The sequence below is a fragment of the Furipterus horrens genome, unplaced genomic scaffold (assembly GCF_987537825.1).
Source record: "Furipterus horrens unplaced genomic scaffold, mFurHor1.1.pri manual_scaffold_8, whole genome shotgun sequence".
Taxonomy (NCBI): Eukaryota; Metazoa; Chordata; class Mammalia; order Chiroptera; family Furipteridae; genus Furipterus; species Furipterus horrens.
In genome coordinates, this window is record NW_028327178.1 from 108,587,960 (window position 1) to 108,600,281 (window position 12,322).

The 12,322-nt window shown below is 52.0% G+C and overlaps 1 long non-coding RNA gene across 2 annotated transcripts; it reads left to right on the forward strand.

Annotated features, from left to right (window-relative positions):
• Positions 1-3,295: 3,295 nt before the first annotated feature.
• Positions 3,296-11,159, forward strand: LOC150003759 (uncharacterized). Of its 2 annotated transcripts, XR_016512800.1 has the most exons (4): positions 3,296-3,352; positions 6,126-6,224; positions 9,208-9,322; positions 10,101-11,159. It is a non-coding gene; the product is annotated as an uncharacterized LOC150003759 (long non-coding RNA). The 2 variants fall into 2 exon arrangements; XR_016512801.1 differs by lacking the exon at positions 9,208-9,322.
• The last annotated feature ends 1,163 nt before the right edge of the window (positions 11,160-12,322 follow it).

Consider the following 12,322-nt stretch of genomic DNA (forward strand, 5'->3'; position numbering starts at 1 on the left):
GTGGGTGATAGATAAACTATATGCATGGCTTTGAGACTCACTGTTGTTAAGATGAGACTTCTCACCCTGGTGGGTGTGGCTCAGTGGATTGAGTTTCAGCCTGTGAGCCAAAACGTTGCTGGTTCGATTCCTGGTCAGGGCACATGCCTGGGTTGCAGTCCAGGTCCCCAGTTGGGGGTGTGCGAGAGGCAACCAATCCATGTTTCTCTCACACACCATTGATGTTTTTCTCCCTTTTTCCCCCTCCCTTCTCCTATCTCTAAAAATAAATAAAATATTTTTTTAATAAAAAAGATGAGACTTTTCTCGAAATTGAACTATGGTTGTTTTATAGTTTCAACACAATTCCAATCCAAATATCAACAAGACTTTTTGTAGAACTGATAAGTTGTTTCTAAAATATCAATGAAAATGCCAAAGACCTAGAATAGCCAAAACAATCTTGAAAATAACCAAGTTGGAGAACTCACACCTCCTGATTTCAAAATGTACCAGTCGTCGGCAGCCGTCCGTCTCGAGAGACGATGGTGTAGCTTCTCAAGAGTCTATCTGCACCGCCAAGAATGGCTGTGCGGTCCGACTCGGGAGTGACACGGTATCTGTCTCCTCCCGTGTTGATGACGCTGGAGTGTCCTCTCCAGTGAAGCTGAAGCTACAGAGCCTGGGCAGGGTGATATGGAGGGTCTGCTGTTGCCCATGCAGCAGACCCCCCCTCTCTTCGCAGCTGAAGGGTCCAAGGGAAAGACGGAGTCGATACAGCTTGGCTTCAGGTGCGCCGCAGGAGTTGCCGGTGTTGACTACAACGTCAAACCGCCTTAGGGACTCCGGCTCCGGATTTTCTGTCGGGGTTTACTCCCTTAGCCTTTCCCCTGAAGAGGTATGCCGCAAGGCAGCGGAGGTTTTTTGGAGTCAGAGTTTTCCTTCTCTGATGTGCCCTGACTGGAAGATCGAACCAGCGACACTTAGCTCGCAGGCCGACGCTCAATCCACTGAGCTAAACCAGCCAGGGCGGAAATGTACCAGTAAGTGACAGTAATTAGGATGGTGTGCCATTGATGGAATCACAAAGAAACAGATCAGTGGGTTATAATGAAGAATCCAGAGAGAGATTTGTATATATTTTTATTTTTTTACGAAGGTGTCAAGACAATGGCACCTTCACTGAGAAAGAAACATTTTCTCAGCAAACATTTCCTAGAAGATTAGGAAAATGTGTCCAAAAATGACTCTAATCTCTACTTCATATCACACATGAAAATTAGAGATCGATCATAGACCTAAACATAAAACTAGAACTATAAAGATTTAAGCAGAATACATACAAGAATATTTTTATGAACTTGAGGTAGGCAAAGATTTTTTAAAGAGGATGTTAAAAAGTACTGACCACAAAAGAAATATTAACAAATTGGACTTCAAGATTAAAAACCTCTGCTCATCCAAAGTCAACATTGAGACTATAAAAAGGCAAGTCACAGATTGGGAGAATATATTTGTAATACATATATCTGGCAAAGGACTTATATCCAGAATATTTAAAGAATTCTTACAGTCCAATAACAAAAAATTTTAAAAAAACAGAACAAAACTTAAGTGAGCACTTCACAAAAGACGTTAAGTGGCCAGTAAGCACATGTGAAGTTACTCGGTATCATCCCAATAAAACACAATAAAAGCACAATGAGCCACCACTCACACCCATCAGAATGGTCAAAACTCGGAAGGTTGGTAATACCTGCTGTTGGTGAGGACGTGGAGTAATTAGAACGCTCATACATTGCTGGTACACCCTCTCTGGAAAGTAAGCTTCTCAAAAAGTTAAACATACGACTGTCCCATCACAAAACAATTCCAATCCTAGGTGTTTACTCAAGAAAAAAAGAGAACATGTGTCCATAAAAGTGGGCACAACGCAAATGTTTATTAGTGGAGGAGTGAGTACATAAACTCTCTAGTGGGGATTGACTGGGAGAAGAGGGGCTGGGCAGGACAGGGAGAGCAATGGGGGGGGGATGGACAATTATAATACAATAGAACAATAAAAATAAAAATGCATATATTCATACCAGGAGATGCTACTTGGTCTTAAAAAAGAACAAGCAGCCATTACATACAGTAATATAGATGAAGCTCAAAAGCAGTAGATTGTACAAATGAGTACATACTCTGTGGTTACATGTATATGAGGCTCGTGAGCCAGGAGGTTTGATGTACAGTGATTGGCATTAGAACAGCACTTGCAGTGGGGACGAGCGGACGGGCCACGCGGGGACTCCAGACACAATAGGAAGGGCCGTCCTGAGTGGAGTGGTGCTTACACGGGCATCTGCATTACTCAGAACTCATCAGACTGAGTGGAGTGGTGCTTACACGGGCATCTGCATTACTCAGAGCTCATCAGACTGCACACTTCTCTGTGAATTTACTGTGTATAAATTTAGCCTCAATAAAAGTGTTATTACGAACACATATTGTTCAGCCTTCAACTAACATCATTATACTTTTATATACCCCATTTAATGTTCCAGATTTGTTCCTCAAAAAACCTACAACATAACACAAAAGACCATAAAATAAGAAGATAGCAAATTAAAAGCCTATTAACATAATGCCAAAATATTTTTGGGACAAGTAAGACACTGTTTGAACAATTTTTAAAGCATGTTCTTTCTAATATTAAAAATAAAATAGGCCCTAGCTGGGTAGCTCAGTTGGTTAGAGCGTCGTCCTGATACTCCAAGTTTGCAGGTTCGATCCCCTGTCGTGGCACATACAAGAACCAACCAATGAGTGTCTCTCTCCCCCGCCCCCCACCACTACCACCACCAGCCTTTTCTCTCTCAAAATCAGTAAAGTAAAAAAAATAAAAACAGTGGTATTTGTTTTTTTCCAGTATTGTGTCTCATAAAATAAAGCAAGTCACAGTGACTGATTTTACAAACAAATAACCCTAATCTATGTGGTTAGGAGTCTTAGTGGCTTCCCTTGGGAGCAGGGTAGAGACTGAGGACGACACCCGTGCTTCTGAGGGGACAGTGGAGCTCTGTCTCTTGATCTGGGTGCTGGTTACACATGTTTTCTGTTTGTGGAAATTACCAAATTTGGTACTTATTCCATATATACATATCTGTACACACACATACTTAGTTTCCTCAGTGTTTCTTGATTATACTTTTATAAAATTAAAAATAAAAGCAAATTAATTCTAAAAAGTTAACCATAGTGAAAGATTGGCAAATGATGAATAAATTCAAAATACAAATTGTTTTTTGAAAGGGAGAAGAGAACAGAAGACAGAAAGAAGGGAAGGACGTAAGGACAGTGCCTGTCACCTGCGTGGTCTTCACTTCAGGTCAGTCATTATGAAATGCGGCTCCGAGCTTCCTAACATTTGCCTGTAAGGTCCCCCCAACAGCTGGGGAGCTAGGATGGCTGTGGATCGGATGATGCTGGTTACCTCTGAATGGTCCGTAAGGTGGCAGTGGCGGTGGCCAGCGCCGTGACCACTGCTGCTTGCTTGGTGGTGGTGATGCCCCATAGCAGACGGCATGACTGTGGATCTTGGCAAGGCTGTAGTTTGCTGGAACTGTGTGGCAGGTGACAGGCACAGTGAGAGAGAGGAACCTGCCTCGGGGCAGGACTCCACTGCTTTTACTGTCATTCGGGTCTGTCTTCATCTTCATGCTCCTGTTGCATGGATTTTGCCTCCCTTTCCTGTGCTAGGTCCGTCCCATTCTAACAGTTGTCACTTTATCAGTGGCACTGCCTGGGCGGGACCTGGAACCGGGTGCCCAGTGGTGTCCCTGGGCTGGGGAGGTGCTCGCGGCAGGGAGTGGGAATTGCTGGGTCAGCTGGTCGCAGTCCGCGTCTGAGAGGGGACCGGCTCTGCTGCGACAGCTCATGGAGGATAGTCCGAGAGACGGGGGACAGTGGGGTGCGCTGCGGGAGCTGGCCCGCGCTGAGGGCAGCAGAGGGGCCCAGAATGGCCGAGCTGTGCCCCCGGGCTCAAAGCCCTCTGCGGGTGACCCACAGGCTGGCACGAGAGGACGTGCGGCGAGGCCAGGATTGACGAAGAGACTGCAGATCCTCCTCTTCTGAAACTGGCAGGGGGAGAAGACGGGAATGGTGTGTCTGGGGCAGGGAACAGCAAGGACGAAGGCTCGGCGGCTGGCCTGAGCTCTGAATCCCCATGTAGGAGCACCGCCTGGGGACCAGGTTTCAGACTTGGGGAGCAGGTGCTGGCTGGTCAGGCAGCCCTCCATCATCCACAGGGACATGAAAACCAGGGGAACCACATGAGGAACACCCAAACGAATGTAACGATGCCCCCAACTCTACTTCTCAGCCTTCTGCTGGGGCTGTCCCTGTAGAAAGGGGCAGGCGGGTGTGGACTCAAGGGAGGGCAGGTTGGCAGGTGTTCCTGAAAAGGCGGGGGACGGTGGTCAGTTCAGGGAGAGTCTGGTGGTCCAGAGCTCTAGGGCAGGGGGAGTCGGCCCAGGCTCCACCTCCACCACTTCCTAGTCCCGCAGCTGTGTGACCCGGGGCACAAAGCCCCTCTGAGTAGCTCTGTGGAAGGGGTGAGGCATTCCCAGGACAGCAGGCCCCAGTAGAGAGGAGAAAGAGCCCGACGTGTCCCAGAACAGAGTGGCCGCCTGCAGGGGCCCTGGGATGGGAAAGGACGCGGGGGGAGGTGGGCTGCGAGGCCAGCTGACCTTTACCGAGTGAAGCGGCTCATTCCGGTCGCCTCCCCGCCTGCCGAAGCGTCCCAGAGTCCTCACTCTGGAACTCGCTGACCCACCCAGAGGCGGGCACTCAGTTCTTGTTCTCCGTCTGCCCCTAATGTGGGGCAGCAAGGAAGAGGCGTCCTGTGAGGGACCAGTTTGAACAAAGTGAGGAGAGAGAGGAGAAAGAGTCCCAGGAACACGTGGACACAGAGGGCTCCCTCCCTCTCACCTCGGGTCCAGGGCCCTCTCCAGGCGTGGGCCACTGAAGAGACCCTGTTCCTCCAGATTGGGGCCCAGAATTGTCTTGGATGGGCCATGCGGGCTCCTGGTGGGTCCCAGCCACGTGTGTCTGACGTCGGTTCTCCCTGAGCCTTTGAACAAGATGGCGAAGTTGAAGTCTTTGGTCAGGAAACTGCCAGGGATCCGGGTTGGGTAGCCTCACTGGATCCAGCAGGCAGACAGGCCGGAATCGATGCGTCTCACCAGGTGCGTGTCTGAGCCGTGTCAGTGACGCTCAGCCTCCTGCAGACGCCCAGCAGTGCCGCTGAGCCTGGCCATGGCCGGGCCTCCACGTCCCGCTGCGGAGCGGGGGGGCCTGCACACACACTGGTGGGCACCCAGGGACCCACCCAGCTCCCTGGGCCCATCCAAGCTAAGAGAAAAACAGGGCTTGGTATTTCAAGAGTGATTGTTATTTGGGAAAGTAAGAAAACATAGAACTACCTTTTCCTAAAGGATTTGATTTGCGGGTGGCACCTGGATGCCCTTTGCTTTCCTGAAAAAGGCAAGTTTTTATTCTCCCCTCATCTGTTCTTGACAAAGAAGCCAAAGCGGCAGGTGCAGATGCTGAAACCTTGCCCCTCCGGGGCTGCCTGCTGCCGGTGCGGGTTTGTTGTTCAGGTGACCCTTCGGTCTTCACTGGGCCAGCGGAAGCCATTTAGTGAGAGTGCATCAGCAAGCTCCTGACGTGCTTTTGGCAGGACAGGGAGAGAAGAGCCCCCAGCAGGCTTGTAGCAAATCTCTCTTTCCAGAGGGCTTAGGGTGAGGCCCGAGGGTGCGTCCATCGGGGAGGTTTTATGTCATTTCTGCTCTAAATCTGGGCTGCGAGGCAGCAGATCGATGCCACCTAGTTTGTCCCTGCTGTTTCTCAGTGGGGTCCCGGACTCCCCATCGCCCTGGCAGGCCTGGTGCCCGCCTTTGGTGCAGGGAGGGCGCAGTAGTGCCTCTGGCCGGGCGGCCTGGTCCGTCGGAGCGCAGTCCCGTGCGCCGACAGCTGCGGTCTCGGTCCCCGCTCGGGGCGCATGTGGGGGGCGGCCGGTGCATGTTTCTCTCTTGCACTGATGTTTCTCTCTCTCTCACTTCCTCTCTCTTTAAAATCAATAAACATATATATTTTAAAAGCATATCCTTGGATGAGGATTTAAAAAAAAGAAAAATGCAGCTGGGCTGAGCCAGTGTGGTCCCTGGGAGAGTCTCGCTGGAGGAAGTTTACAAGGCCCGGTAAGTGTTTCTCAAGCTTATATACAAAGCAGCCTGGGAGCTGCCCAGATCCATCAGCCGTTGAGCCCTTGGGATTGCAGATGCTTCCCTTGCGGTGTGTGTGGGGGGAGGGGGAACGCAGGGAGAAAGGAGGCCCAACAAGGCAGCAAAGGTGCCTCTCGGGGATGCTCAGCAAGAGGAAGAGCCAGGAGGGGGTGCCCAGGAGGAGGATGACCTGGACTGTGCAGTCCCGAGCAAGGTTTGCCGCAGGCAGAGGTGCCGGTCACCCGGAACGGGTGCCTTGTCCTCTGAGAGCCACTCAGCCAGGTCAGCAGCTGAGTGTTTCTACCAGGGCCAGGAAGCAGCTCAGGGAACGTCACTGCTCCGGGAGGCCTCACCCTTCTTAGCCTGGACTTCAGGGGCCCCTCTGCCCCCAACCAGCTTGGGCACCAGCCCCCAATTCCTGCAGGCCTCATTCTGTTCACCTCCCTGCCCTAGGAAACCATCAAGGGCCTGTCACTCATCTTTCTCTTGTTCTCCTTGGACTTGGCCCTTGAGGCCTCATGCTAATGTCTCCTGACTCCAAAAAACTCTCCTGGCCTTCCCTCCCCTGTCCCCGGGCAGAGTGGTCGTATATTGTGCACCCAGGACCCTGAGTGGCCCCATGGCCCTGGGACACTGGATGTTCTCCAGCTCAGACTGTGATTTGCTGTTCCCAGACGTATGTCCCATTTCTTCAATTGAATGCTTAGTCCCTTGAGGGCTGGGGCTGCCTTTGACACTTCTGTGAGCCCCAAGACACAGAGCAGGACATTTCGCCAAGATCCAAAGCTGGTGGGGACACTGCCTGCTCCCAGTCTGCGCACAGGCCCAACCTGAGAGTGCTGGGGGGCAGTCAGGTCTCCCCTGCCAGCCCCACTCTGGCTGCAAATGTCCCCAGTTCTTGGGGTAAAGACGCAGCCCTTGATGAAGTCTCAGAGGAAGTCGGGAGCCCTGGACAAGGAGGCGGCGGCGGCCGCAGTGCCCGCAGAGAAGCCCGCGCTCAGCTCGGTGCAGAGCCTGGGCCTCGCACTGCAGCCCCGGCCCCATTTGCCTCTGGCTTTCACCCTAATTAGCAGGAGCTTTTCGGAGAAGCAGTAAAACAATGACAGAGCAGCGTGGCCAGGGCGTGGACGGCCAGGGCCGTTTCAGTAATGGGGTCGGCGGGATTGCTATTCCAAAAAGAGAGGGAGCGGGGTCCCTCTGCTATTACGAGCCCAGAGTGAAGCTGTCCCGTCGTCTGCTGGCTGTTGAGGGTAACTGATGCCCCCCCCCCACCGCCACCACAGGGAAGTGCGCCCCAGGCCCCAGGGCTCTGGGCACTGGTTCCCAGAGAGCCCGACTGCTGAGCTCGGCAGTCTGCGGAAGGGCGCGTGGGCCCTGGGCCTGCTTGGCTGACCCCAAAGACCCAGTAGCCAAAGAGGATGATGATGAGGTGGGGACAGGGGACCAGGGGAGAGTGCTTGCTGGGCCTGCGTGTGCCACCAGGACGCAAGGACGCCCCCGAGGGCCGTGGGCCTGTGCGAGGACGAGGGCCGCAGTGCAGTGAGTGTCTGAGAACACAGCCTCGGCCGAGGCGTCTGCGGGGGCTCCCCAGGGAACAGGGGCGTCTCCAACCAGACCAGTTAGAGCTTCGCTAAGTAGGAAGTACCCTCAAGTGGCACAGAGCAGCCAAAGGACCAGAGGTGTCTGAAACTTCATTGTCAGTCTTTGCTGTTGTGACATCCCTGGGAAGGGCCAGGCTCCAGCAGCATGAAGCCTCCGTTTCCTCATCTGGGCTACGGGGACAGTTACCGTGTCCTTGGCCAGCCCACCTCCCACTTGAATTACTCGCACGGGGTGGTTTGTGCAGAAGGAAGCCCAAGGTCGCAGCGCCGTCTCCGCAGCACCGCGGCTTGCTGGCGGGGCCGGGGAAGAACAGGGTGCGCACCTGTCGGAGGTCACATAGGCGCGGCCGTCCTTCTTTTCAATCCCAGTTACAGTCAGCTGAGAAAGTGGCTTTTCCCTTGATGCCAGCATGTCTTCCTGTGCTCCAGGGAAAGAATCCAGACTGTGACAAATATTTGACCACAGTAGTGGCCTAAAAAGGGAAGGAGAGGGAGGCACAGTCATGGCAAATGGTCTGATGAACACACACATGCACATGCAGACACACGTGCACACATGGTCACACGCACACCCACAACAAACCAGTGCTTGGGAAAGCACTCGGTACATGCTAACAGGCCCCACAAATGGCAGGGGTGGTTCTGGTCGCAGCAGAGGCTAGAGATCAAAAAGAAAGAAAACCCCAGAAGCCCCATGAGGACCCGCGTCGGCCCCCGGGAGGCTGCTGACGGCTGGTCAGCCTGTGTTAATTTCTCGGTGCTGTTACTGCCTTTCTCATCTCTCCTGACGCTTGTTGCTGCCGAATCAGCTCATGCGCCACGGCGGACTCAGGTGGCTCTCCCAGCGGGTCGCAGGGCAGTGATAGTGATTTTAAGGCACTGTCTTTTTATGCTGAAAATGCTCAAAAAGGACTTACCTTCTTTCGGCAAGAGGGACAGCTCACCCCAAGTTCCCATCCTTTTAACGCAGCTAGATCATCCAGCACTGGGGAGAGAAGCCGTTCTCCCAAGCAGGAGACGCGAGCGCTGCCCGCATGGTGTCCTGTAGACATCCTGCCATGCACCTGTTCACAGACACCTCCAAGTGCAGGCCCTTCCGCTAGGTGAACAGCCTCGGCCTCTGTTCTGAGGGACGCCCTCAGGGTTGGAAGCAGGAGGAATTGGAGGGGCACCCCCGATCCCCTGGGAGCACACAGGGTGGCCGACCGCCCGTCTGTCATCAGGGACGCTGGCAGTTGGCGGCAGAGCTGGGGACGGAGAGTCCCTGCTTGCTGGAGAGGAGGCAGTCAGGAGTTGGGCTCGCATCTTAAATTCAGCTCGGACTCAATGCTCTCTTGTTTTCTTGTCTGTAAAATTAGAGGGTTGATCCAGATGACCTTTCGGCACTGGCCAATGTGACTCTCTGTAACTCTTCAAGCAGAAAACCGTAGTTTTACTCATCAGTCTGGAGGGGCAGGAGACTCTCCCTCCTAGGTAAGAGGACCAATGCCCCTGTGCTGGTGAAGCCCCTGAACGAGTCATGGCAGGGCCAAGTTCAGATGCTGGCCTGGCTGGGTCAGGGCAAGGTCGTCAGGCCCATCACTGTAGGCCTGGTGTCCCTCCCTGTACAGTCTGGGGTGAGGCTGGGTCCTCTGGAACAGCTGTCCAGAGGCCCTGCTGGGTGGGGGTGGGGGGTGAGGGGAGCCGTGCAGGTTACTCAGGCCAAGCCTGCAAGTGCAGGCTGGAGTAAACGGAACGTCTCAAGTGTAGGGATCCTTTCAGGGGCGTCTACATTTTATTGGAATCAGCTATAAGCAGGAAATCGAAATAGGCCTGCTTCACTTATAATTAGGAGACTCCCCTTATCTACAAAAGTTATGTAGTGTGGGCTTCTAAAAGCATATCCTTCCAGTGGATTAAAATATTTAAATGGTATTTATTGGTTTTTTAATCCAAATCCTTCCTAGCTCATTCAGTACTGAGATGTCAGAGCTTAAAATACATGGCTGACCAGTCACAGAAAAGCGCGTGTTTTCAAGCGCAAACGGTGCTGACCAATGGCGAGTTAGCTCGCGTTTGCACCTGCGTGCGCTTCTGCAGTCCCTGAGTAATGGAGGGCTTTGTAAGTTCTCTCAATCGCGTTCCACTGTGTTTACTGTATTATAAAAATATTGTTCTAGATATTCTAGGTTTTATCATAATTTTACTATGGCAAAAATTTCAAATATAGTGCATTGCAACGGTGAAGAATTTCTCAATGAATTCCATGCAGGTGCTCTTCCTGATTGTCGGAGTGACTTTGAAGCACGTAGCACGGACGTGGGAGATGACAGTCTGCTGGCAGGTGGTTATGAAGCTGATCAGACCACCGAAACGGCACAGAAGGGATGTGATGGCATCTGACAGTGACCATGATTGTGCAGATGAGCGGACAGGAAAGACCATGACACCAACCTCAGAGGATTATACACACATTTCTGGTGTCACTGGTGAACTTAGTGATCCATGGAGTATCAGTGAAGGGACGGATTGAGTTTTTGATAATGATTTCTTTTTAGTTAATCGCTTCTCAAATCAATTTATACCACCTCCAAATGGTACAATTTTATAAGTTTTACAAAAACTCCGCTGAAACTTCACCATGGATGGAAGTTACCGCCAGTAATATGAAGAAGTCTCCCGGCTTACTGACGTTGACGGGACAGACAGAAAACCCACATTGAAGAGATGACTGTCAGCGGACCCTTTGCTTGGAGCACCCATATTTCCTAAAACTGTGACCAGAATGAGGTTCGAGCAAATCCTTCCTTTTTTCATCTTAGTGGTAGTTCACAAGTCTAATGAAAAAAGACTTTACAAAATTAGGTCTCTTTTGGATTACTTTATTCCAAACTTCCAGTCGTTGTATAGACCTCAACAGACGTTATCCCCTGATAAAGCGGTGATACCAGATAGAGGGCATATCGGCTTCAGAACGTATGATCTGGCAAAGATAACGAACTGTGGGATTTCAGTGAGAACGCTTCGTGAAAGTGAGACTGGCTAAATTTGCAGCTTTGAAATCTGTTCACGGGAAGGCAGAAAGCTACAAGAAACTGTATTTTTTATCTTAGAGCCACATCTTTATTCTTGGCATCATATTTACCAGCATAATTGCTATAGCGGTGTCTACTGCTGAAATATTACTGGAAAAGCAAATGATGGTTGTGTCCCACTGCACGCAGGTGAATGTTATATAGTTTATCATACCAAAAAAAGTTATTAAAAGTTATATAGAAGATATGTACAAAGTCTCATTCAATACATTGTGTATAAAGTATATTGAAGTTTATTTAGATGCTTCATTTTCATATTCAATTACAAAAAAATAGCCCGTGATATGGGATGGCTTTGGTATGAAACTGCTGGTCAACAGCGTGTTAACGTGCACGGAAAAGGGGCCCTGGCAACACCAACCAGGGCCGCCCCCACTTCTCTAAAAGCCAGATTTTGCGTTTGAGGAAAATTACCCCTGTGCCTGGTGTGCGTGGGCCCCCGTTACCAGCTTGGAGTATAATTTTGTGGCATTAGCAAAAATGACCCCTTTTACAGTTCTCTGAATGTCCTTGGCCCACAAAACATAGTCTTGACCTTCAGAGAGAGACTGAGATTTCCCAGGGCTCCCAGTTTACCCAGGATACCCCCAGGGCGGGGAGGCTCCCTGGGGCTGAGGGCAACAAGCTTCCATCATGAGGGGTCTGCCAGCCCCTCCCTGGGGGGGGGGTGCCCCTCCTGTTTCTGCGTTGATCTTCTGTGGCCATTTCTTTTTCCATTTCATCAGCAGTTGTGTCTTCCTAGAGCAGCTGTTGAGACGCAGGTAACCCCTGGCTCCTTGGGGGCCTCTCCCGCCTGGGGCTGCTGGTAGGTCTCCTGCAGTGGGGCATGGTGTGTCTCAGAGGGTTCTCTCTGGTGGCCTTTTCCCTGCAGAGAAATGTCAGGTCTTCAGCACCTTAAGACTAGAAGAGGGGGAAGCAGATGAGGGCGAGGAGGGACGGAGGGAAAGAGCCGTGGGTCAGCTCTCCATGACAGGGACTGCAGGGACGGGATTCTTGGCGGTTAGTGTCGGGACGGAGCTGGGCTCAGCGAGGGACGCTCCCGGTGCTGTCCCAAAGCCTCCCTGGAGCTCTGGGCACAGGGAGCCGCACCCCGCAGGCTCCTGTTGGAACCTGCCGGAGGGCGTGCCCGGGGGCAGCAGGGTGGCCGCTGAGGCCGTCCGCAGTCATCGCCGGGAGCTAATGCGAGACATGAATCACCCACCAGCTTCTGGAGTGACTGTCAGAGTTGTCGGGATGGAATAATTAGAAGAAACTGATATCGAGGATGAAGCATGTCTGCCATCGCAGGGCCCGCCTGACTGACAGCTCGCTGCCACATGCGTCGCTCCACCGCCAGGCTGCGGAGACACTGGCCTCGGCGACCCCATCCAGCAGCGCCTTCCCAGCACCCAGAGAGCCA